This window comes from Diadema antillarum, unplaced genomic scaffold (genome assembly GCF_040938485.1).
Source record: "Diadema antillarum isolate AM-2024a unplaced genomic scaffold, OU_Dant_1.0 seq00000788_RagTag, whole genome shotgun sequence".
Taxonomy (NCBI): Eukaryota; Metazoa; Echinodermata; class Echinoidea; order Diadematoida; family Diadematidae; genus Diadema; species Diadema antillarum.
In genome coordinates, this window is record NW_027271676.1 from 519767 (window position 1) to 545979 (window position 26213).

At 40.0% G+C, this 26213-nt stretch overlaps 1 pseudogene; it reads right to left on the reverse strand.

Moving 5' to 3' along the window:
* Positions 1-317: 317 nt before the first annotated feature.
* On the reverse strand, positions 318-26213 carry LOC139739203 (uncharacterized; annotated as a pseudogene).

Here is a 26213-nt window from a genome sequence, read left to right on the forward strand (position 1 = left end):
TCTTTGTGTGATATATCAAAAGTTAATTACACACAAACACACACACACACACACACACACACACACCAAGGTGTTACACTATCCGAAGTCTATATGACACTCAGCGTTAGTCTGCTATTTAATAAAGAGGGGATGGTTGGAAGTAGATGAAAATAAGGGATGGGTGCAAAGTCAGGTTGTTTACATAATGACGTGATGATAGGTCTATCATGCAACGGGCTGTTAATGGGTTACGAACACACACACTTATCGTATATCATGTATACTCACAACACAGTATTATGAATAACGACAACAGATGGCCGATGGCCTTGAGGTTAGAAGAGTTTGGAGAAAAGTGTGAAGAACAGGGCGGCAAGACCAACAAATATGGAGATGTTAGAGGCGGCCAGTCGATTTCCGGAACCTGAAAAGTATTACGATTATACACACAGTTATTGAATACACTGCACAACGTGCTCAAAATACTCTATAGTGCGTGTCACTTCCACTTCAAAAAGCAATCTACCCAGTACATGCTATGTGAATTCAGCCAATGCAGAACAATGTAGGTCTTGTTATCTCTTAATAAAAAAGATATGAAGGCCTAAAATGCTCGACTTGATACTGATTTTATCGTAAGGGTATGATTGTTTTCCAATAATATTCTTTCACGTTGTGGATTGGATATTTCAATTCATTTAATCACTTTCGTGCAATAATTGTTGTTGTTTTTGTTTTGTTTTCGATCACAGAGTTTTCAAAAGCCTCTTGATCTCTAGCTTTAAAACTGGCTCTGAAATCACTGTCACATTGACAAGACTTAAGTTTCTGTTTCTTTCTAAAAACTGAAAAATGTTTTGAGGGAGGTGTGTGCAATGGAAAGAGTAGGTTATGAAAAATGCTTGGGCATTACATCATCATGGATCATACTACATTCAGTTAGGACAAAGACAACTTGTTATTCAGGTGACTTGCACAATGGGGTAGGCACACTGTTACATCATGAATGTGAAACCTGGTTAGATAACAATTGAGGTACAAGGTATAATAGGGACAATGATAGATGACAACATAAATGACAGGGCTAGACCGTATGAGGGCACACTTACTGCATTCCATGACACACGTCTTGGAGCTGATAAAGGGCGTGAGGGTGTGTTGGGAAAGCTGGCCGTTCGTCACCGCGCCCCCGTCACCTCTCGGCAGAAGAAGGAGGCGCATCCATTGTCCTCGTTATCGGTGAAGACAAAGTCCTGGTGTTCAGAGGGAGGAGGAGGAAGAGGAGGAGGAGGAGGAGGAGGAGGAGGAAGAGGAGGAGGAGGAGGAGGGGGAGGAGGAGGAGGAGGAGGGAGGAGGAGGAGGAGGAGGGAAGAGGGAGGAGGAAGGAGGAGGAGGGAGGAGGAGGAGGGAGGAGGAGGAGGAGGAGGGAGGAGGAGGAGGGAGGAGGAGGAGGGAGGAGAAGGAGGGAGGAGGAGGGAGGAGGAGGAGGAGGGAGGAGGAGGGAGGAGGAGGAGGAGGAGGAGGAGGAGGAGGAAGAGGAGGAGGGGGAGGAGGAGGAGGAGGGAGGAGGAGGAGGAGGAGGAGGGAAGAGGGAGGAGGAAGGAGGAGGAGGAAGGAGGAGGAGGGAGGAGGAGGGAGGAGGAGGAGGGAGGAGGAGGGAGGAGGAGGAGGGAGGAGGAGGGAGGAGGAGGAGGAGGAGGAGGAGGGGAGGAGGAGGAGGGAGGAGGAGGAGGAGGGAAGAGGAGGAGGGAAGAGGGAGGAGGAAGGAGGAGGAGGGAGGAGGAGGAGGAGGAGGAGGGATGAGGAGGAGGGAGGAGGGAGGAGAAGGAGGGAGGAGGAGGGGAGGAGGAGGGGAGGGAGGAGGAGGGAGGAGGAGGAGGGAGGAGGGAGGAGGAGGAGGAGGAGGAGGAGGAGGGAGGAGGAGGAGGAGGGAAGAGGGAGGAGGAAGGAGGAGGAGGAAGGAGGAGGAGGGAGGAGGAGGGAGGAGGAGGGAGGAGGAGGGAGGAGGAGGAGGGAGGAGGAGGAGGAGGAGGAGGGAGGAGGAGGGAGGAGGAGGAGGGAGGAGGAGGAGGGAGGAGGAGGGAAGAGGGAGGAGGAAGGAGGAGGAGGAAGGAGGAGGAGGGAGGAGGAGGGAGGAGGAGGATGGAGGAGAAGGAGGGAGGAGGAGGAGGGAGGAGAAGGAGGGAGGAGGAGGGAGGAGGAGGAGGGAGGAGGAGGGAGGAGGAGGAGGAAGGAGGAGGAGGAGGAGGAAGGAGGAGAAGGAGAAGGAGAAGGAGGAAAAAGATGAGGCAGAAGAGGAGAAGAAGCAAAAAGAGAAACAGGAGGAGGAAGAAGGAAAAGAAAATGGGGTGGGAGTGATTGGGGAAGGAGGAAGATAAAGGTGACAGTTTAAACATCACGTATCCAGTCTTGTTCGGCAAGTTATGACATCGGTAGCTGCAGCATCTTAAGAATAAGATTCTGAGGCTTCAATCTATGTTTCGAATTCAGAGAGTGTGCCTTATGCAAATATTAACAGCGATGCAATGGGTGCACGGTAAAGGCATGGAGAGGAAAGTTTCGCCTAGCATAAACGCCACTATGGGGAGAGGAAGGAGTGCTATCGTCTTGGTCTATCATAAACTTTGTATAACAATCTTATTCACTGGCTCTCAATCTAAATGGTAAAAACTGCAGTAATCGGTTGGCTACTCGACTCTCACCCCAGTATTGCCCGTGTTCCTCGCACGGGTGAACGAGACGCGGAGGAGACCGTTGGAGTACGACCGGCTGTTGATAGTGAGATCGTCCTGAGTAGCGTCCTCGATCACCTGGGCGGAGGACTTCCCGTTCAGCTGGTAGTCCTTCACGTGCACCATTCCGGTGCTTCCTTCCAACCAGAAGAGAATGGCATCGGCTCCAATCTGGGGAGGTAGATACAATGATACATCAATAAATAAGCAAGATAACGAGATGGAAAGATAGGGAAATAGGTAGGTAGGTAAGCAGGTAGGTAGATAGATAGACAGACAGATAGATAGATAGATAGATAGTTAGATAGATAGATAGATAGATAGGTATAATTATAGATGGGTATATAGGCAGAGAGATAGATAGATAGGTATATAAATGGGTAGATAGGCAGATAGATAGATAGGTACAGATAGATAGATAGATAGATAGATAGATAGATTGATACATCACAGACAGGCAAGTGGTCAGATAGATAGACAGACAGAATGAAAAAGAGATTAGATGAATATAGAATATAAAATATATAGACAAGTATAGAAAGGAAGGAAACGACTGTGTAGTAGACGGAGAGGGAGATACAGAAAAAATGTGGAGAAAAAAGACGTAGATGTACAGATGGTTAGATATAAAGAGAAAACAACAGAGCGGATGGAGAGGAAAGAGTATGACAAATATCTCAAAACAGTTGACGAGTATGCAATCGATTCCCTAAATCTGACTCTTACAAATGTGAGAAACAAATCAGATGATTAAAACAGCTCGATTACAAATCAAAATGATTTCATGAGAACCACCGCAACGGTTGCCGACTTTAGTGAGACGCGACTAACCATAGCACCAGTCTCCGAGAGGCCCACGCCGGTCCAGCGGTCCGGTGCAATGCGGACGGTCATGTCGACTGTGAATGTGTCATCATCCTCGTTGTAGCGGATCTCCATGCGGTACTGGCAGGCCGTGCCCTCGCAGCCGTCTGGGAGGGTGACTTCGTTGTAGCATGGCCCGTCTTGCGTTACAGCGTTAGGATCAACTATCGTAGGGAGAAATAGTACAATAATAATAGAAATAAGGATGGTTAATAAGTAAACTAACAAGTAAGTAAGTAAGTAAGTAAGTAAGTGAATGAAAGAATGAATGATTAATGAATGAATGAAATAATTAATTAATTATAATTTAATCATAATTAATTACATTTTCCTGTGGTTGTTTCAAAGTATTTTTGTCTCAGTTAAGGCTTTTTAGAATTTCCCAAAAGCTATTGATTTCATGACACTTTTTATGGTGAGCCATTAGTAGAACTTCCTTATACCAACACTTAGTAGGCTCTATATCTATTTTTTTTTTTAGTGTGATATTTAAAAGACTTCGTTATTCAGACGCTAAAAAAAATCAGAGCCTGGTCGACTCCCAAAATGAAACATAAACAATAATAAAGCAAAATAAAATGATAACCTACTGCGTGTGCAAGTACATTATGACTTACTTTGCCTATATCTAGGTACTGTTGAATGATAATTTATAACAAACTGTATTCCATGGCATTCATGGTATTACTCCATTCAAAATCCTCGCATTTCTTTTTACTGATCCCATACATTCCGATACTACTGCATTCACTGCAGCATCCATTCCAAGACAACCAGTGAACTTGCTTATACGCGCGTTTTATAGATTTCACGTCTCCTTTCACACGGAAATTTCTTGTTTCGACCCTTATTCTTTTTTTTTTTTTTTTTTTTTTTACTGTAGGGCCTACATCAGATTTCATTCTCGGACATTTGAATAATGTGTTTCTTTTTTCAATTATTGATATTATTCTAGCTGTGTAGCAGAATTCACTCAATGTATAACAGCAAGAGAACTTTCACGTTATTACACACTATCACGCTTAGGGTCTACATTCAATGAACTAGACCGAGTTTATTTCTAGAAAGCCGAGAGGTGCTTATGCTGTCTATGCTGTAGAGGAATGCTTTTTGTTTTTAAGTAGGCCATCAAGGTCGTAGGTGTCCCATCTGTCCGCGAATGATTTGTTCTATTTTGCGTTTACATCTGCGTGAAGATCGATGCAAATTTTCATTTAGGCAAGTCCATAACAAACAAACAGATAGTGTGATTGTCGCATGATATTATGTAAAATTTCTTTAGACGATGTCGCATATTATGTAAGGTGTTTTAAGACGATATCGCATGTTAAGAAATATTTTCTTTTTTATTTGATTCAGAGAAGAAGGCGTACGTATACTGAAAGGATACACGAGAAGGTTTAGAGAATGAATTTCAAGCTAAACCTGGAAAAAAAAAAACCCAATATAGTATGATGCCTCCATCTATGGAGGAATTTTCTCACCGTAGAAGTCCAGATTTGGAATGGTTCCTCGCTGTTCTGGATCCGTCCCGTGGTACTTCAGCTCATCTCGCTGGTAGAACATGTAGTCGGTTGCCTGGCAACGCTCAAGACCGCTGGGAGGCACATGGATGTAGCGACCAAACTCCTGTCCCCGGGCCCAGATGGCGAAGACGGGGCCGTCGTTAGGGATGGCGTGGTCCGTCATCTCATTGTCAGCTATTTTTTTTTAAGTCGACAACATGAAATTAAAGGAATTGCGATCAGTCAAGACAAAAAGACGAAAACCAACAGAGTTACTACGGAGATGGTAAATACATCTTGCCAAACCAGCAACCAACAGGGATAAACTCTGAGCAGGGAAGGGATGTTATTACCACCAATTACCAGGATTACGCATTGCAAAATTCATCCGTTATAACACAAGAGAATGTGAATTATTCTTGTCAAAACAGTTCTACCTTTAATAGACTAAGTGCCATTATTAAACTATGCTAGGTTCAAAGGAGTGGACTTAGACAATGCAAACATCAAGCATCAAACATCACCCATGTTAAAGTAACATAAGCAACTCTCTGCTCTAGTCACTGATCGTCTGGATAGAGTGATCTTTAAACTCCGATATGAGAGTCTTTTGTCTCAAATGTCAGGTTCGAAAGCAACCTTACACTGCCAACAGATTTTGGCAGAAATAGGACCCAATATTTGGTTGTTGCTGTTGTGGTTGCTGTTGCTATTTCCTAAGATATTTTTTTAATCATACAATGAGGTGAAGCCTCCTTGAATACAACATCTCATCCTCCACCTCATGAACAACGTATTGTACCATCGCACTCGTGACCACAAACTAATTCTACACTGAAATCCTCGCAGCTGACTGGCTATCAAAAACGTGTTATCATGGAAACTACAACTATTGCACGTTGCAAATTGTGTACTGAAAATGTCCAAAAGCAATCTCTTAACCCTCTGCGCGAAACATTAATTTACTGTCCGTCGGTTTGTGTGTTGAATTTATGCATATTGGACTCATTGGCACAGATCGAAGGGGTTAAAGTCCACACCTGCCAACTTCTTCCTGAAGATAATCTTGGTCACCCCGTCGCCCTGCCAGCCCATGGCGGCCGTGAGGCTGTCCATGCCGCCGTAGAACGTGTCCAGCCGGGGCGTCGAGCGGTCCCTCGTGTAGTAGTCGTGTATTCTGCTGTGACTGCCGATGGCCATACCAATGGTGATGTCGGTGCAGTCCATGGGATGTAGAGGGCGCCCTATAAATAATGATAGTTATAATGATGATTATGACAGCAAGAAAAAATAATACTGATAATGAAGTACTGATAGTGATAACTACAACAATTATGACACTGATAATAAAAGTAATAATCATAATAATGCTAATAATAATAATGATAATGATAATGATAACGATAAACATCGTCATCATCATCATCATCATCATCATCATCATCATCATCAAGGTATTTGATCTCGATACATGATGGCTATTCCTGGTAGAATGTATATTCCGTCTTGTTTCTCAAAGTGTCCAATACCATTTCTGCTACTACTTCTGTTAAATGATGAAATTTACATCAGATTGAAAGCAGAATCGGAAATTCACAGATCAAAAGATGAATGACACTGTGACGCGCGCAATAGAAAACTGGGAATAGTCTAAGATCGTTGATTAAGTCTTTATGAGAAATGAAGCTGTTGTTCCAAAAGGTAACTCCCGACAGTTTCCGGGTTAAAGAGTCAATGGTGGATGAGCTTCCAATGAGGACGGATAAACGTAGGTAGATTGAACATTCTAAAGCACTCGACGTAATACCTATTGCGACATCTTCAGAAGATCTTCATTAATTTTGTCTATTGATGCAAGAAAACCTGTATGTACAAATTTTAGGGAAGCTTCCCATTTCGATTTGAATATGTGTGTGTGTGTGTGTGTGTGTGTGTGTGTGTGTGTGTGTGTGTGGTGTGTGTGTGTGTGTGTGTGTGTGTGTATTCGTAAATTTGGTCCGTAGCCTACATGGTTGTTAGTGACGTCCGTGTAAATAGTATATAATTTCAATCACTATCTTTCTTCCAAGAGTGAATCATTAGTCATTATTATGTATGCTCAAGAAAAGATTTATGAATAATTATCAAATCATCCTTAATCTTGATTGTTTCTTGAATGGTTTGAACGAACAGGAAATTACATGAGTGAATAAAAAAGAAGATCATAATCAAACATCAAACGTTGACCAGCTTCATGCCTGATTTGTCGAGTAATCTCTCCACAAGGTTATGGTTAATTTGCGTTTGACAAAAACAAAGAAGTTGATATAAGTCGAGTCCATGAAACTTACCTCCCTCTGGTTCTCCTTCCGGTTCACCTTCAGGTTCCCCTTCCGGTTCACCCTCTGGTTCAGCTGGAATGCAAAGTATGACACCAGCAACAACAACAAAATAAATATCCTCGCGATTTTGAGTTTACAAAAACATCATCGACTTACATGACAGCAAACATGTTTGCTAGACATGAGAATAAAACGTAAACCATTTCCCTTGACGAGATCGTGATATTTCCGTAGACCCCGTACCGGACCGTCAGATTCCCATATGGGCAATGCGTTAACGTCAATTTTTGTCCCAAAACAACAATTTGAGAGAACTGCTCAGATAAAGGACAACTCGTTTCCAGAAACCTTTTGAAACTTTAGATTTTTATCAAATTTGTTATGATTATAATGACCCTGGTCGGTCGCATTATTTCCATTAACTTTGAAATTTGGTTTGCGTCGACGTTTGAAGGAATGCAGATGCCGAACAAAGCTGTTCTTTCAGTTCAACTACCATTTGAAATGTTGTGTAAGTCGAGCAATGTTCGGACTTACGAGAAGTTTCCGGCGAACCTTCGGCGTTCGTCTCCGGTTCGGCACCTCCCTCGGGTTGTCCTTCGGGCTCCCCCTCGGGTTCCCCCTCGGGCTGTGGCCCTTGTCCCGGAATGCACTGCCACGCTTGGTCATCGTCCTCGTGATCATTGTCGTCATCATCCTGGGTATTGCGGACGACACGAGCAGCGGTCGATCTGCGACGTCGTACCTGTTGGGGGAAGGGAATAGGAGCTTTATTGTACATATTTCATAAGTTACATGGTCTTCTGAAATTATGAAAATGGTGTTTTAACAAGTCGCCTGCTCGCCTCCCATTAACTATTCTAAATGGAGTCATCCTACAAGCCCGACACCCACGTGTCATAAGGCCAACGAGTTCATCGACATTGGAAAAAAAAGTCCATGAGTTACGCAAAAAGGGCTCACCAGCTCGAAACAAGGCAAATCACACGAGCTCGAAACAAGGCAAATAAGGCCCATGAGTCCGACTCTAGGTAAACAAGAATCACGAGAACGACACCGCGCACTTTAAGCCCTGTGATTTAATGTCGGTCTCATGGGCCTTTTTTTGAACATAGTGTTGGACTCGTGGGCCTTGCTTGCCTAGTGTCGGACTCATGGGCCATATTTGCCTAGCGTCGAGCTGGTCGACCTTATGGCTCGTGGGCCTATTTCATTTGATGTCGAGCTCGTGGTCCTTGTTCATTTAGTGAATTTAACAAGATGCCCTGGCCATGTTGACCTTCTCGTTCAGAACATTTGATAAGTAATGGGGTGTTTGTTTAGTTTTTTGTTTTATTTGTTTGTTTGTTTATTCATTTGTTGTTTGATGAGGGGCTGTTGATGATGAGATTTACTTGAGGGCTGAGGTACTTTGAAAGTACATTATCACATACATCTTGTCGGATCCAGCCTTACCGTTGAAGGGGCTGTCGTGGCTGTCGCTTCCGCTTCCGCCTCTGGCTCGCTGATAGCGCCACCATCGGCGTAAATTACAGGCCAATTTTGGCAAGTGCTGTTGATGTCTGGGGAAAAAAAAAAGAAGACAATTTGAAATTTGTGCAGTCAGGTAAAAATAAGGTGGAGTTATTCAACTAATTTAACAGCAAATGGGTAAATAAATGATAAGGTGTGACAAAGACCCAATGACATTGATTTGTATCTAAGTAAACTTTGCAAACGTTCGAAAATTGTGGAGGGGGAAAGAGTGATCATCTCTACCTTTGCTCAGAGGTCCTTCACGGGAGAATAAGGTTTTTACCGCACAAACACAAATGACATGTTTTCTTGAATCTAAGTCGAAACAAAATAAATGCCCCCCCCCCCCAAGTCAAAAGAATTTTCAAAGTGTGTACGTCCAGCCAGTTAATAAGGTGTTATTTGTAGAGAGATTCATCGAAATTAACCACATCTAAGACTCATATCCAGTCTGGCATTGCCCATTTTTAATGAATTTTCCATATCTGTACGAGAATCAAATTTGGAACGACAAGGTAACGGACTTCTTGGTCCATCTCGTTTACAACTGAGACCAGTACATTGTAAAAATGGTGTTGTACAGTCGTTCATTTCTCACCTAGGGGGCGCCATCCGAATCCAACCCACGTGGTCCCCTGGACTTCCAGAGCTATTTCGATTTCCTCTTCTTCCTGCATCAGTGATAGAAATTAAGGAGAGAAGGAAGAAAGAGAGAAATAACAAAAAGAATAAGAAAGGAAGGGAAAAAGAAAGCAACTTAAGTAAAATCAGATTTTTATTAACAAGATGGTCGATAAAGAAAAACTTTTAGTTTCGTTGCCATTGGTTGTTGCTTTGAGGATGGACAAACATGAGAAAGGAAAGTGCCTTACTCTTTACTTTCGTTATCATCATTACTGTCATATTAGTAACGTCACCACAGTCATCATCAAACGTCATTATGGTCGCTGATGGTCAGCATAATTATGATTTTGATTCACTTTGATCACTTCAATATTCATTACAATGTAAAATTACACGTACTATAATTATATAACTATCATTACATGTACTATAATAGTCTTGTACAGTATTTTACTCTGTTCATTTCACATTGTTTTGTTTACCTATCATCTATAACAAAAAAAGTGCAATGTATATTTTTATTAAAAAAAAACAAACAAACAGATCTGAATCGAATTGAATTGAATCATCATCCTTATCGTTGTACCTCTAGAACCATGTAGTAGAGCTTGAACCTGTCGTTGATGGTGCGATGGAAATGCTTGGAGAGGTCGTAGTTCTCCGGGTCCGAGAATCCAGGCGGGTTTTCTGTTTTTTCAGATGATATCAAGAAGTCGGAGGTGTTGTTGAATATTCAATCATTGTTTACTTGTTTGTTTATGCAATGTGTAAACATAAAGAAAGCACTGAAATGCTTGTATACAAAATAACATGTCCCCTTCGAAAGACTAGCCTATAAGGATAACATGTATACCAAGGACATCGAGGCCGTGAGTTTACCCACAAAGCTACAACGGAAGGGATGAGGGGATGTTTTGTTGTGCTGACAACCAATTAATACTAACATAATTAAGCATGTAATCGTGGCGCTTATCGTTATTTTCTCTCCAATCATACCATTCTTACCATTATTTTCGGCGTCAGTGTTGTGGTACTGAAAGAAAAGCTATACTAAAAAGAATTATACCTTCGAATGATTGTAATTTTTACTATGACTTTTATTGGGCATGCACTGTGGGAGGGAAACTTTCTCTTCAGGATCATAATCATGGTCAAGTTTGTTTGCTTGTTTTTCTCTATTCTTCTGTGGGGTACACACGGCTCATCGAATAGTGTCCGACATTTGAACACTGTTAGATATGCCTGAAATGGTATTTTTTGTACTTCAAAATATGTGTTTATACGGATAATTTATCTATCATGCTTGGAGTGATTCATGTATTACAAGTCTAGCTTTTTAGTGGACCACTGTTGACCATATCCACTTTATTTTTTCCTTCAAAGTATGCATAGGTGTTCTTAGTTATACCATAGATTATTATTGTATACGATGCGATTTACTTTTCGTTTTGTATTTCTTTTATCCTTAATTGAAATTAATCAAAAAGTGTGATTGCTTTACGCATACTTTATTATTATACTATACTTTGTTTCACTTCTTGTTTGATGGAAAATAGAACAGAAAATGAATTGAAAACTGAATTAAAGAAAAAGAATTACAGGCCACGAAGAGTTAGCTTGAAGCCAGCTTTTACCTAGCATGCAGTCTTTTCCGAAGTAGCCGTCCTCACAGAAGCACTGTCTACGTGGGTAGGTCTTGGTGTCCAGATCGACGCACATGCCATGGTTACCACAGTCGCTCTCATCCATACATTCATCTAAAAACAGAATAGAACAAAAGTAGAGTTATATCCCAATCATCATGAGTCATCCATTACACTCACTAGTTTCGAAAACGTACTCGCTAATTTTTATTTCATCTTATTGTATTTTATGTTATCTTATTATCTCATTGTATTATCATTATCACTATCATTATCATTATTATCATCATAATAATAATAATTATTGTAATTATAATTATAATTATAATTACAATTATTATTATTATTATTATCATTATAATTATTATTGTCATTATTATCATCATTATCTGCCTTCAAGTGAAACCTTTTTGATCGTTCCTTGGGGAAAAAAGAAACCATTGAAGATTGGGGGAAAATTGTTAAAATCGAATATACCAATCAAGAGTTTCAGCGACGCCAAAGAATTATCATTCATACTTTTTGATCTGAGCGTATGATACATGAAACATAATCCGATAATGGAAGAAAAGAAAAACAATGGTAGTAAGGAATAGTTGTGTTTTTTTTTAGTGATGTCAGCTACCGAACGAGAAACTGTATTTCAAAATAGCAAACGAGCTGAATATATCAAATGACGACATTTTATTTTCTGAGGTAATTAAAAGGATATTTGAATATTGAGAGTTAGAAATAAGGACCAAATTCGAACACTATGTGAACACACTGGTTCATTCGTGTCGTATTAATCATCGTGTTCAACTCTCAATTTGTTCTTGTCACTCATATCCGTAAGTGGGGTACGTGTAACATTCAAATGGTTCAGAACAATGCTTGGGGAAAAAAATCTCGACATCACAATAACGACACAAACAACGTGAAATCGAAACAGAGTAATGTGGGGAGTGATGGGAGTGGTCTGCACAGGACAGACGATCCCTCGACGGTGGAGTTTCTTTTCCAACCGTAATTCATGACAAGTGTAAAGAATGCAGAAATTGAGTGAAATATAGAATTTCTGGGTGATTTAGATGATATTCGATTTACATTTCCGATTTGAATACGATTTACATTTACAATTTCCAAAACCATTTCAGCATTTGTCTATTCATAGGTAAGAAAGATGCAAGTTCGTATACTTCGTAGGCGCCATTATGGTTAATCACATAATTATAATAGGGGGACGCCGCAACATAACATGCAGAGTGAACAATATTTGCATTGCTTTGTTTCGCTTTGGTCTTTTAAGGTCGGGGACATGATGGACAAAAGATGCTTATGCAAGGTCAAAACCGTTGTCACTTCACTCTATATTGAATGCATCGATTGTTGACATTGTGCCATCCACATAATGAAACCGCAGTGAACTAGTCCCGACGTACCGTGACCCAGATACACATTCATATTCAAAAACAACAAAATACAAGTGAGCAGGAGTCGTGCTATTCAACCAACCACGCATTGATTAAATTTGAGAGCGTGGTCACTCTCCGTCCTTACTCTGATTCCTATTTTACTAATCAACGTCTCTATACCTATCTGACTTCTCTTCTTCTCTCTCTCTCTTTCCTTTTTCCCAAACTGGCTCAAGTAAATGCTGAGCTATTTTAAGCGTAAACAAGGGCATATACATGGACACAATTTGATGGAATTGTGTATAGCGTAATTTGCATGTCCATGAAATACATCAAGGTGATGACATTAGATTTTTGTGAACGTTATCCGCCGCAACTTTGCACATTGTTTAATGTTCATCAAGTGATGTTTTGTGTCTGCGAGACTGCTAGAATGACCACCTTCTCTCGGGATCTCATTTTCAACTGTCGCGAGATGCTCTCTTAACGCAGACTAATAACGTCACCCATCACATTGTAGCTTGTCATAATATTATTATAGTCGCATCATCTGCAAACTAAAAAAACTCATAATCCTTATCTATGCTACCAAAATTCAAGTGAACTTCCATTTCATTCTTCTTCCACTTCGTAACAAACACTCTCATCCATATCCAATTTGGCAAACACATGTACACTGTATCTATATCTATCATATATCTATACCTATATATCTATATCTACATATCTTTATCTATATCTATACCTATATCTATATCTATATCTATATCCATATCTATATCTATATCTATATCTATATCGATATCTATATCTATATCTATATATGTGGGTATATATATATATATATATATATATATATATATATATTTCTTTTTCTTTTCTTTTTTTTTGGGGGGGGGGGGGGGGTAGGGGGTCGTCACACGCCTCCCACAAGCGCACACACGCAACTTTTGTTTATGAAGCAATGGACTCCTCGCCATGAACAGAATAACTGATGAAGCTCATCAAAATTGCTTGACTCAAGGGTTTCCATGCCATGTAACATTCTTGTATGGATTCTAACAGTATAGGATAGAAGAGGAGAACGATCGGGAGAGAGGGAGAGATGGAGGGGAGAGAGAAGGGAAGAAAGAGAGAGAGAGAGGGAGAGAAAGGGAGAGAGAGGGAAAGAGAGAGAGAGAGAGAGAGAGGGAGGGAGAAAGATTTGATGAAAACCTTGAAACCATAATATTGATCCCTCATCAGCGTGAGGATGGAGTACTTGGAAACGGGAAGAGTCGAACGCTAATGACTATTTGCCAATAATTCCACGATGTTGTCATGACAACGTTACATAACATACTCCGCAATTAACATCACTGACGCTGCAGGATATTCTGCATAGGCAATTGTATATTTCCCCTTATCCCTGTTTACATTGTTAAGTACGAGCTTATCGTCGGAGGATACAAGTTACTTTTGGTTTTTTTTTATATATATATATTCTTGTTATACTGTACATTGCTGGGTAATATGCAGAGACATGTAGGGTAATATAGCCATTTTAAAAGCACTTGTTCCTCGTCTTACCATCATCACTGTCAAGATGGTGATTTTATTTTCAAGTCAAACACATCATTCTTTAATCCCTGCTAATAATATTTTTGTTACACCGATCATATGGCTTAATTCATTTCGCTCTTCCTTCTCTCTAAATTCCGTGGATTGAAAGTCAATCTAATATGTTGTAGTCAGGGACCAATCCAAAATTGGATTGAAAGTTTCAATCGAATAAGATTGAATTCTAACTTTATTAGATTGAAAACTTCAATCCAAAAACGTTTGGATTGGTCCCTGACTACAATCTGTTTCAATCTAAGGAATTTAGAGTGTTCTACTTCATCAGTATGCATTCACCTACTCATTTTCTCACCTGTATGCACATGACATTTTCATCGTTAGTTTCTTTATATATATATTTCAAATAATCGCTTGTTTCTGTACATCTGATGGAAACATAAAAAGCTGTCTTTATGCCTGCTACCTCCTTTTGAAGTCAGCTCGCTTTCATTTTCAGAATGATATCTGGAAAATACAAAAGCCCTGTATCACTTCGTTGTTGCGTCATTGTGCTAAAAATCACAGATTACGTTATCAATCATTGACGTAAACAATGACTTATACCCACTTCACTATAATAGGTAGATTGATCATGTACATACGAGTGTGTTTATTTATTTTAGTTTATATTTGTGTCTTTATATACTGACATACATTACATGAGAAAAAAAAGCCTGACGGATCTTGCATCCTTCGCATTGAATCGTCGTTGTTGTAGGGTTTTTTTAACTCTAGTAACCAAAACATTGACGATTTTAAAGGGGAAGGGGTTGTAGCTATACTACGTAAGTTCACAATCCCCCTAAATCACACACACACACACACACACACACACACAATCGCAAACGCACACACACACACACACACACACTCCCAAACGCACACGCGCACACACACACGTACACTCACAAACGCATATGCACGCACACACAACAACAGACAAACAAAAAAAGAACTGGTGATTTTCGTTTACAAACTAATAGAAAAGTCATTTGCGGTGATATTATAGTCTCCTCGTCAAATTTGCATGATATTTGGTTGAGATGATTTTCACTCCTTTATGAAAATACGTGAATCTTGAAACTCCCATAGGTCGGGTATATATAACGAAATCTCTGTCATTCTGACTGTTTGATTTTCCACTCCTTATAATAGAAATCCAAATTGAACTTGGATGTAAGGACTTCGCCGATAAACTTACCCATGTACTGGCAGAATTCCCCGTCCGCCAGGTCGTCGCAGTCACACATCCCGTCCTGGCCGCACGCTCCGCGGTTCGAACAGGTACCACCATTACACGTGGCGCCAGCTACAGATGAGTACACAAGCATGAAAGATAGAATGTCGTCAGCCAAATGCGCTCTGACACTGGTAATTAAACTACAAGGCGCATAGAAAATTGACACATGAATTTCCTTATGTAAAGGAATATATTGCTGTATTCAGGCTTGAAACCGAGTTATGTCATACTTTAAGATCTTTAATTCTCAGAAAGTATTGATAAACATGTGGTGATAATAGAAGTATTATAGGCCCAGTAGTACTAGTAGTAATAACAGAGAGTAGAAATAACAGTATTATTGTTAAAGAGTATTGTTATAGCAAACGGCAAGAACAGAAGTAGAAGTTATACTAGAAACAGTATATACCAAGAGATGTAGTAATACAGTACTCTCCGCGTAATCGGGTATCGCTTAAACGGGTACTCTGTTTAATTGGGTATAGTTATATCAAAATCAGTTCCAATGCACATTAAAATTACCTGATAATCGGGTTGCCTCTCCGCATAAATGGGTAAATAATTTTCTTCTCATCTAATTTCTACCCACATTTGGCGCAGATATAACACTTTAAGAAACCATGAATGTCAAATTTTCCACGGCTAATCGCATTCTCTGCTTAATATGCAAGAAACCGATAATTTGGGGAGTGATTAAACATGAAAACATATGTTCAATCAGTACACGTACCGACTTGCCAGACGTAAACAAACATTACACATGTAGATGGCACTCACAATAGACAGACAGGAGTTGAACACACTTGCGCTCCTCCCTTGCTCCCCAACAACATTCACAATACGAGAAGTTTGCAACGAAAATTAGGCCATGCACCAGCTGCATAATTTTGCTTTTCCCCAGTCACTTCTCGAAATGTAACCCGACATTCTACGTGACAAGTGCACCCAAAGAAACGTGTTCATTTCGGAAAGCGCCTGCATGTTAGCGAGAAGTCTGTAGTAAAACGACAAAGTTTTCTGAAGACATATTTGTCCATAAAAAGAGTGTAAATTACTGCTCGTGACTGAGCAAGTGTAAAGTATGTATTATAATGCGCCGTTCAAGCATGCGTGCTAAGCATAATAAACACCTATAGGTGTTTGGTGTAGTGTACGTACATACACATTGTGTGTGTGTCAATTGTGAATGAAACGTGTTCTTCTGTTAATCGGGTACTCCGCTTAATCGGGTAAGAAATGCTCTGCCCGAGCCTACCCGATAATGCGGAGAGTACTGTAATAGTAAAAGCTATACCCGCAGAAGTAGTAGTAGCAGTAGTAGAAAAATAACAGAAAGTAAAGAGTACTATAAGAGAACCGAACCGAACTGCAGCAGTTACATCAACACAATTAAATGACATCAAGCATATCAGGGAATAAACCCCTCTGTAAAATTATTTTGTGTTTTACGCGAAGCGCATACCTGTGACGTTGATATCGGCGCAGCTCCAGAATAGATACGGGATGGACGCATTGAAAGTAACCCACTCAGCCGCTTGCCGGATAAGACGAAGGGTGTAAGGTCCCTCCGCCAGCCCGCTGGGGATCATAACCTCCTGGTGTTGGGCGCTAGGGGGTTAACATTAGGAAGAATTGTAAACAAAATAATTTATGACGTGCATTTAAATCTCATTTGAATATGCAAAAGTAACATTGTACTTTACTTTGTTTATATATGCTAATGTCATATTGTATACTTTCGTCGGAAATGAAATAAAATGAAATGAAATAACAAATGAAATGAGAGACAGAATGAAAGGGAGAGATGAAAAGGATGAAACCCCAAAAAAAATCTGTGAACTATCAGCATCGTTTTCTCAACATTCAAACAGTTTCACTGTATTTCTCTATCTTGTTTCATGTCAAGAAGACTAAACGGTGTATCAGCATGCGGTCAAACCTGTCTTAGCGTCCACCTATCTATAACAGCCCCATTTTCGTCTCCCTTTGGTGGCCGCTATAAACAGGTTTGACTGCAATATGCTGCCAAATTTCAAATCATTCCTTATTAAGTTATTTTCACTTCACGAGGGCGTTCTCAAAAAGTTTGACAACAAAACAGCTAAAATCAAACTCTATAGGGTCTTATATACCTACCGATACACCATCTTTACTGACTATAGAGACGGGTGCTGGTGCAAGGTATTCTACTTTATGAATATGATAAGGTCAGAATGTGGGCATTATAATCCAAAGTGATTTACTCATCTTTGTGTACATTGTAGTTTTGCCAATTCAAATTCAAATTCAAACTTTATTTTCACTTTTTTTTTTCTCAACAGAATGTACAAAAATATATATATATGATATCTCTGACATGCGAGTCGTTGAGAATCCGACTAGCCAGGGATAAAAATATGTTCATGTCTACATGATCAGTGCAAAAAGAAGAAGAAGAAAGAAACATACACTCTATATACAATCTGCGAAAAAAAAAAGTGGAGGTACCTCCTCAAAAGACTATGCTTGTATCATGTGGGTGCCTCTGAGGGAAAGGGGAAATAAGCGGGGGGGGGGGTGAAAAGCTTACGACTACAAAAAGTGTGGGAACTGGGGAAATCGGGAATAGCCACACACAAAAAAGAAAGCAAAAGTGTGAAAAAAGGGGAAACAGAAAATAGGGAGAAGAGGAAGAGATAGAGAGAGAGAGAGAAACTAAATCATTTTGATGCATACACCAAGGACCAAAGCCCACAGAGACAATTATTAGCCAAGTGTTACGTATAAAGCGTCTTCGAAAGTGATACAGTGTCGGAGCTACCGCTAGCTTATTCTTTCCGAAAACCAAGCAAGTAGCTCATCCTTCCCGCTGAGACACATACGGAAATCCACTATAAAAAGACTCTCAACTAACCCACAAGTAACGAGATTAGTTGTTTGAGCAAAGATAAGAAAACAAAGTGACTATCACGTACGTTGCGTGCTTCGTTTGCATAATGAAATCACATAATAAAGTAACGAGTATAGCACCTAATAGTATGTTGGCATACACGGTATGTGGCAACTGCTTTTATATTTTGTAATCACGCATGTTCTGTTAGAGCAGTTTTCTTAATGAACGTGATCAGTGTATGGACGTAAACTGTACGAGCTGGCGAAGGAGAAATGCTAAGTATATAGATGGAGGTATGATGTTGTGGGAGCCAAAGGGTTGTAAAGAACTGTGCAGAAGACACGGTCTGTTTCGGCAGCTATGAAAATATGTATATAGTTCAACAGTTTGTAACCGGCTTGTGCCAATCGCATTATATTCTTACAGAATAATACTCCATTACATCTCATGCACTTGCATAAATGCATGCAAATAATGTCTATCTAATTATGATGTAATGATGTATGATAAATAATGTCCCGGTACGTCACTCTCCCGGTCTATATACTCCTTCCTAAGAAATAAGGATTGCGCCGTGATGGTCCGAATGGTGAACATTTCGTTTCCCTCTCTTATCCCTACCGTTTGTGTATGAAGATACCATTCACTGACACAGTGTACCTTACTCCTTGTATTTTTAGGATTGTCTCATAGCATTGTAAGGCTGGCATTGAGAAATTCAGAATCCAGCTGAAGGCAATATTTATGATAGCGAGCAGATACAATCCGTTTTAGATCCGTGATATATAGGTGAATAGTTCAAACTCTGATGAGAGATTAACGGGTCATTGCGTCCTTCGCGTACTACTTGCTGCTATCATGGGGTATGGCCGTGACCACTACGCGAACTATAACCGCGTCCTTAAAAATAAAAAAATGAAATAAAAAGATGCGTGTTTCCCATATTATGACAGCACAGAATACGGCCTTCTATAATAACAATGAAATAATATGCTAGATTGTCACATGGCGGTATTGATGCTTTTGGCGCCTTTGTGCAGGGAACTGTCAGGCCAGCTAAATTTGAATGACACCGTTCGAAAAGCAAACAAACAAAAAGAGAGGGGCAGAGTTCGGAAGCTTCATACAAAAATGTGATTTATGGCAGAGGATCATCTTTGTTCTTGTCAAAGAGCGTGAAATTTGACCAAATTTGTAAAGTTCACGACAGTAACGTATCGCAAGTCATAGTTCCTGTGTTGGCAATATTTCGAAGTATCTTATTGTGTTTTGCGAGCACAAGGCGAGACAAAGAGACAGAGAGAAGGGGGAGAAAGAGGGAGTCAGACAACAAAAAGAAATAAAGCTAAACAGACTGAAATGTATACAGTTAGGGTGGCGGAGAGAGAGACACCATGTGTGTATGCATGTGATATGATTTCATGAAAGGCGGCATTTACTTTGTCATCTACATGGCCATAACATCAACGTAGAGGAAAACATTTTACGCTGGGATAAAATTCCATCCGCAACTTTTCCTTGTCAATCTAAATTTCATTTTATCTAAGCTGTTTGTTATTTTTCACTCATATTCATGCTAACAAATGGCAAGAATATTATTAATCATTCTAATGAAAAGAAAAAAGTTGAGGAAGAAAAAATGATAGGATGAAAGGGGTACAGAAGTACTAAAATGGAGAAAAGGTGATTGAGCGTCTATTAAAGAAGAAAGCATCATTTCATTGAAGAACTCCTTTTACTGTTTATGACTGTTTCTGTGTACTCACGTGGTGTCGTTTTCGTTGACGTATTCGTTCGGCATATTCTCCGGAACAAGCGTGTTGAGAACTTGTCCGTTGTCGTTACGGTCAAGAATCTCGATACGGTATCCGCCCTACCAACAAGAAACAATGATAACATTTTTATATTAATCATTAGGCAATATCATAGTTTAAAAGCCTATAAAAGGGCGGCGAGTTGTCAGTCGGTTGGCATATAGTGCGTCTGCTTTCACATCCGAAGGACCCGGGTTCGATTCCCAAGTCTCACTAAGTAATGTTGTGTGTAATCATAGGGTCCCCTCTAGCAAGAGGCAAAACACCCTGTCCTTCGGATAGGACATAAAATGGAGGTCTCGTGTGTGAGAGAGCTGCTAGATATTTTTTTTAATACGCTGTATAGGTTTCAGTCTCTTTAGATACCTTTTCTTGATCATAATTCGATATGAATATTGAAGGAATACTTTGATATAAGTACACAAAACAATATGACCCTGAAGGGAATATCTATGTTGTGCTGATTAAATTGAATTTGATAAGAAGAGTAAATTTAAAGGGGATGGCTAGTACCTGATCAGTGGGAATCAGTGGGAATGCTGGGGGATGATTGTTCCAATCCTTGTGGGATTCATTTAAGAGTACATAATTATATCTATTGTTGTGTGAAAATCATTTGCCTCGGAATGGTCTCATATTCAAGTAATGTGTAGTTATAAGGCCCTGTCCCTGTACAGGCACGCTAACCTGGAAACTTTAAACTGCATATTACTTGAATATGAGACCATTCTGAAGCAAATAATTGTCACACAGCAATAGATATGATTATAATGTACTCTTAAATGAATCCCACAAGGATTGAACGATCATCATCCAGCATTCCCACTGATTCCCAATGATCAGTTACTAGCCATCCCCTTTAAGTCAACAAGATGTTTCTTGGTCATGTTGTTGGTAGACACCCAAACGAATGTTCCAATTTAGATTTCTTTCTTCAATGTAAAAAGAATGCTAATGAAAGTTATACAACTCCATAATTATATTTTATGCTTACCACATGAGAATAGGCCAGATGCCACGTAACATTGAATACATCCCCTGGAGCGAAAGTTGTCACTGGTCCACTGGGACCTGTAGGAATAGGAGATAGCAATTAAAGTGCCGTGAAGTCACATTATATCATTACATTAAACATCAAATAGCAGCTGCAGTTAATGTGTGAAGATATGGAGATATACTAGTCTCCATAATAATATCACCTATAATGTATATATACCATTGAGTGGACATTATCCATCAAACAGATGGGCGGCGCTGTGGCATAGTGGATATACGACTCCCGACTCCGACTCAGTCGGAAGACAGGAGTTCGATTTCCGTCCAGTGCTCACGTCCTTGGACAAAATTTTTTTACTCACCATGTCCCTCTCGACCCAGGTGTATAAATAGTTCCCTGGCAACGCTAGGGTCATAATAACTACAGGGTCCCCTGATCAGGGAGGTGGAAGAGAGAGCAGTCTGTGGAAACACTGAAGAGACTACCCTGGATAAATAAGACCTAATCATTTTCAATATATTAGGTCTACACTTGCGTGTGTGTTGTTGTTGTTGTTGTTTTTGTTGTTGTTGTTGTTTTTTTTTTTGGGGGGGGGGTTGGAGGGATTGACGCGTTCAAACTCGCAATTGCAAAACAAAATCCCAACGAAAAAAAAAATTAAGACATCTAAATGGAACACATGCGTCTGATCATGCTGTATCTCAGTGGATATATCAATCTCTTAAAATCAAATAAGACAGATTAATGAAAAAATAACAAGATAAACATAAACGATCTCAGACTATTAGAACACCATATTTCCCTCCATAAGAAGCCCAGTGGTGTGGTAGAAAATGCTCTCAACTCAGAAACGGGAGTTCTTGGGTTCGAATCCTGCCCAGCTACCTACATCCTTCGACACCGAAATGTACCAACAATATTTTCTTTGACTGTTTGACCCAGTCAAAGTATCTGAAATCTATTGGCAGGGAAGTCAGGAAAAGCTGTGCCTTCTGGGTTGAAGAGGCTTAATAAATTATCATGATCGTTATGATTTTAAATTATTATTATTAATACTATTATTATTATCATTATTATTATCATTATTATTATTATTATTATTATTATTATTATTATTATTATTATTATTATTATTACTATTATTATTATTATTATTAGTAGTAGTAGTAGTAGTAGTAGCAGAAGCAGTAGCAATTATTATCGTCATTGTCATCATCACTGTAGCTATACTTAGCACCATTACAAACAGTCATACCGTTGTATCCAGCATAATTCGATCAGGCCTGTTTGTAGCATACTTCTACAAGAAAAAAAAAAACAACAACAAACCTACAAATCCGTATATTATATACTGAGTGTTATCAATGTTGTAACCAATTGTCGTTTTCTCATTTCGTGTCGATGAACACTGCTCCGAACAACCGCCATACATATCTAGATGGGTTGTCATGGCAACTAAAAGCCTGCATTATCGGTGTGATGCAGTTGCTACGTGAAGGATTCTACTAATTCTTTCGCCGCAAATCAGACAGGGCGTTGTTGTTCATCACTGGTACTAACTGTGTGAGAGAGAGAGAGGGAGAGAGAGAGAGAGAGAGAGGACAATAGGTGGTGTGTTCTTTAATAATTCTGCAATGCATACGTTAAAACGCGTCGGCCTTCCACGAAAAGGCGGAGCCCGTAATAGTTACTGGAGAAAATTTAAGCATCTATGCCAGTGTATGCCATGTATGTAAAAAGCGAATTCATCGGGTCCGAGGTGCCATCTTTTGTAGTGTTTGTGGAGATGCAAATCATATTTTGATTTGATTTCTTTCAACTGACTCTTATGCAACCATAAATCAACCGCCGAAAATCAATTTGGGGTCATGAATAATTATCATACTTTGCATATATCCATAATGCAGATAGATAATAACACGTGTAGATAGATAAGTGCTTGTGTGTCCAGTTGTTAGCATTACACTAAATGCAAGCACTTCGTTTGCTTTCAGAGCACAATAATCATTGTGATATTCTGCACTGATCTATACTAGTCAAAATATTTTCTCCTGTAATTTAATTATCTGCTCACTTTACGATTTTGAATTTAGCATGTTCAAATAAATTCATGACAACGAAAGAACTAGACTCAATAATTATCTGATGTTCATCTCCTGTTTTTCGGATCTTCTTCCTTTGTGTCTTCATTGCTTTCTGTTAGTTTCTTTCCTTTCTTTTTCTTTTTTCTGTTATATTATGATCTTCACCGGTAAATCTTTTCGCTGTTTTCCATGTGATTATTCCACCTATCTCATTCGCGGTTATTGTTGGTGCAACAAATTTTCTATGGTACCATATGAGTGGGGCTCCATGATTACACGTTAGATGCTCATTGTACAGTACGTTCTGCAGTACATGGCGAGGAAAAATACACAGGTTACACTATCAGTGCAGTTGCAGAAAGTAATGTCCAATAATCAATACAATGGGTAGTTGTAATTGGCTCGTGGCATAAGTATTGATCTTCGAGGGCCTGTGTATCGACTGACGTAGGATGGTGCCGAGGGCGTGGGTCCATTTTGATATTCCGTACACCTCCTGTGCTCTGGGTGCCAACTGGTGATACAGTGGCATTTTGAAGCGTGAAATGTGAGTCATTGGGTGATGTTCTGCTTTTTTTTTTTCGCCTGTTCTACCTTTAAAAACAATTTGGCGATAGAACAAAGCAGGAGGAATTTGTGTTGTTTGGATGAACAATGTGAGGGAGGAGAGGTTCTCAAGCAGGTTTAGAAATTAATCAATAGTATATCCAGGCATTGGACCTATAAACAACACTGCGTCATGACAAGATATATGATTATGTTTATTATGTACTCGTATATATAGAGATTGATGATGCAGATCATGGATTCTACCAGCAAGAATAAAGTCTCTTTGTCATGTAACAGGCATACATCATCGAGAAATTATTTCTTATCCTACTTTTTTTTTTGGGGGGGGGGGGGGGGGAAACGAACGCATCCATCATCCCAAATACCGGTAAGTTGCGTATGCAAGAACGAAGCAAAACAAATCAACCGGCAAAAGGTGTTCACTGCAGGTGACACGAATGCATTCTCGGGAAACCTTTGTAAGTTCGCCATGTTGCACTGCGAGGATCAAGAATAGTAATGTGCTCTGTGATATCTAATGTAGTACCTAAATACGATTATATTGCCCATGGTGCACGGAAAACACGAAACGATACATGTTACCATCACTTCCCGCCCTGAAAAACTCTCAATATCAAAATCAAGAGAACCCTATTGCTCTTGGTAATTATCTTTTGCGTATGATTATTGAACCCTGCGCTGAAACACAATAAACAGTTGTCATCAGACGATCTCTGGGAAATGGTTCAACCTTGAGTGATTCGGTTCATTTCCCATTTATTCATATAATATTTTTGGACAAAACGACGTAAAATCAATAGACAGCGAGTGCTAACAACCATTGTCTGGTTGACGTTTTTGTTAGGTTTGCCTCTCCACGACTAGATGAATCTGTACAAACCGGAGACATGAGAAAGAGTGCTACAAATTGCATCTGTCAACTTGGTTATAATTCTTAAGATAGGTCATGTACAGGGAGTCTTGCCTTGCAACATTCTTTGGAATACGTATCAGCGCAATTACCCCCCCCCCCCCCCCCCCCCCCCCCCCCCGGCTGGATACTGGTTAGTGATTTGGTTAGAGTAAAGATTAGGGTTATAGGGTTAGGATTAGGGTACAGAGATGGTGTTTGGGTTAGGCTTAGGATTAGGGTTAGGATTAGGGTAAGAATCAGGGGAAGGGTCCGGGGTAATTCCCCATGGGGTAATTGCCCTAGACCGAATAAACATTATCACAAACTAGCAGAAGGATCACATTCCTGGTTATTTTTTTTTCTGTGTGCAGCCATCACCAAGGTAAGGCGGTTACAGTTGTCTGCTCTGTTTGTTTGTTTGTTTGATTTTTGCGCGTTTGTTATTAACAGACTCTAAGTGTACAATATGAAATGACATGTATGTTGACTAACACATATTATTATTCCAATAGTGACCAGAGCGGCAAATGATGACTCCTGTTTTGTACAAGCGACCGTTTGTGTGTATAGACAAACACATATATTTTAATAGTTGCGGGGTGGCACTTTTTCATGCTGTTTCACACGCGTTCCAAGTAAGTATCTAGCCTTACAACTCGAGCAACTAAAGAAGTTTTAAAAAGTGGGTCTCTTGGTCTTGGCTTGAACTCCCACCCTAGAAATACACGCACTCTGAAGAAGCTACTGACGAGCTTAGATAATGACAACAATATTAACCTTCATCGCCCTATATAATGTGCCACATGAAACGTAAAAGAATCTGAACTGAAGACCTATCTTTTCCGTCAACTTTGTAATTTAACAATTTACGATATACAAGTATGATTGTGGGGACGGCGGGCCCATTTGAACGTCCTTTCCAGACATTAATGCGCTATAGAATGTACATCATCATCATCATCATCATCATCATCACCATCATCATCAAATCAGGACCATTACATCGTTGTATCGTCCAATTTTATCTTTGGCATTATTATGACTTTCAGAATGGTGAAGGGTGAGATTAGCCGGATATTTCTATCCAGTTTTCCCGAGACATCATTCCCACGAACTACAACAGCTCTAGTATATTCACATGCACACTTTCCCTCTGTTGGTTATCTACATACCCTTTTCCAGTCTACTGAAGATCTCTTGAGGCCTTTATTTCAGTTTACTCTCTATAGTTTCGGTAAACCTATAGTATGGTCCGACACCGGTTGTTATTCGTTCGTTTTTGCTGCTTAACCAAGCAGACAACGGTACTTGCGTAAAGGTATTTTGTTACGTTTGAATAATAGACGATGTTTGCTGCTGTTCGAATTGAAATACGCCACCGTTGTGCTAAACAAGAGGTGTTTTCGTCTTTTGTACTTACTTGACTCCATTCCGCAGGGTCCCTGTGTACGTACATTATCCAGAAAATCAAAAGCAAAAGTCCGGGCAGGTGGAAATGTTAGCCGAACATGAGCTGTGGCCCTGCCGAAAAGGCAAGCGGTGATGAGAATGCCAAGTCCATACAT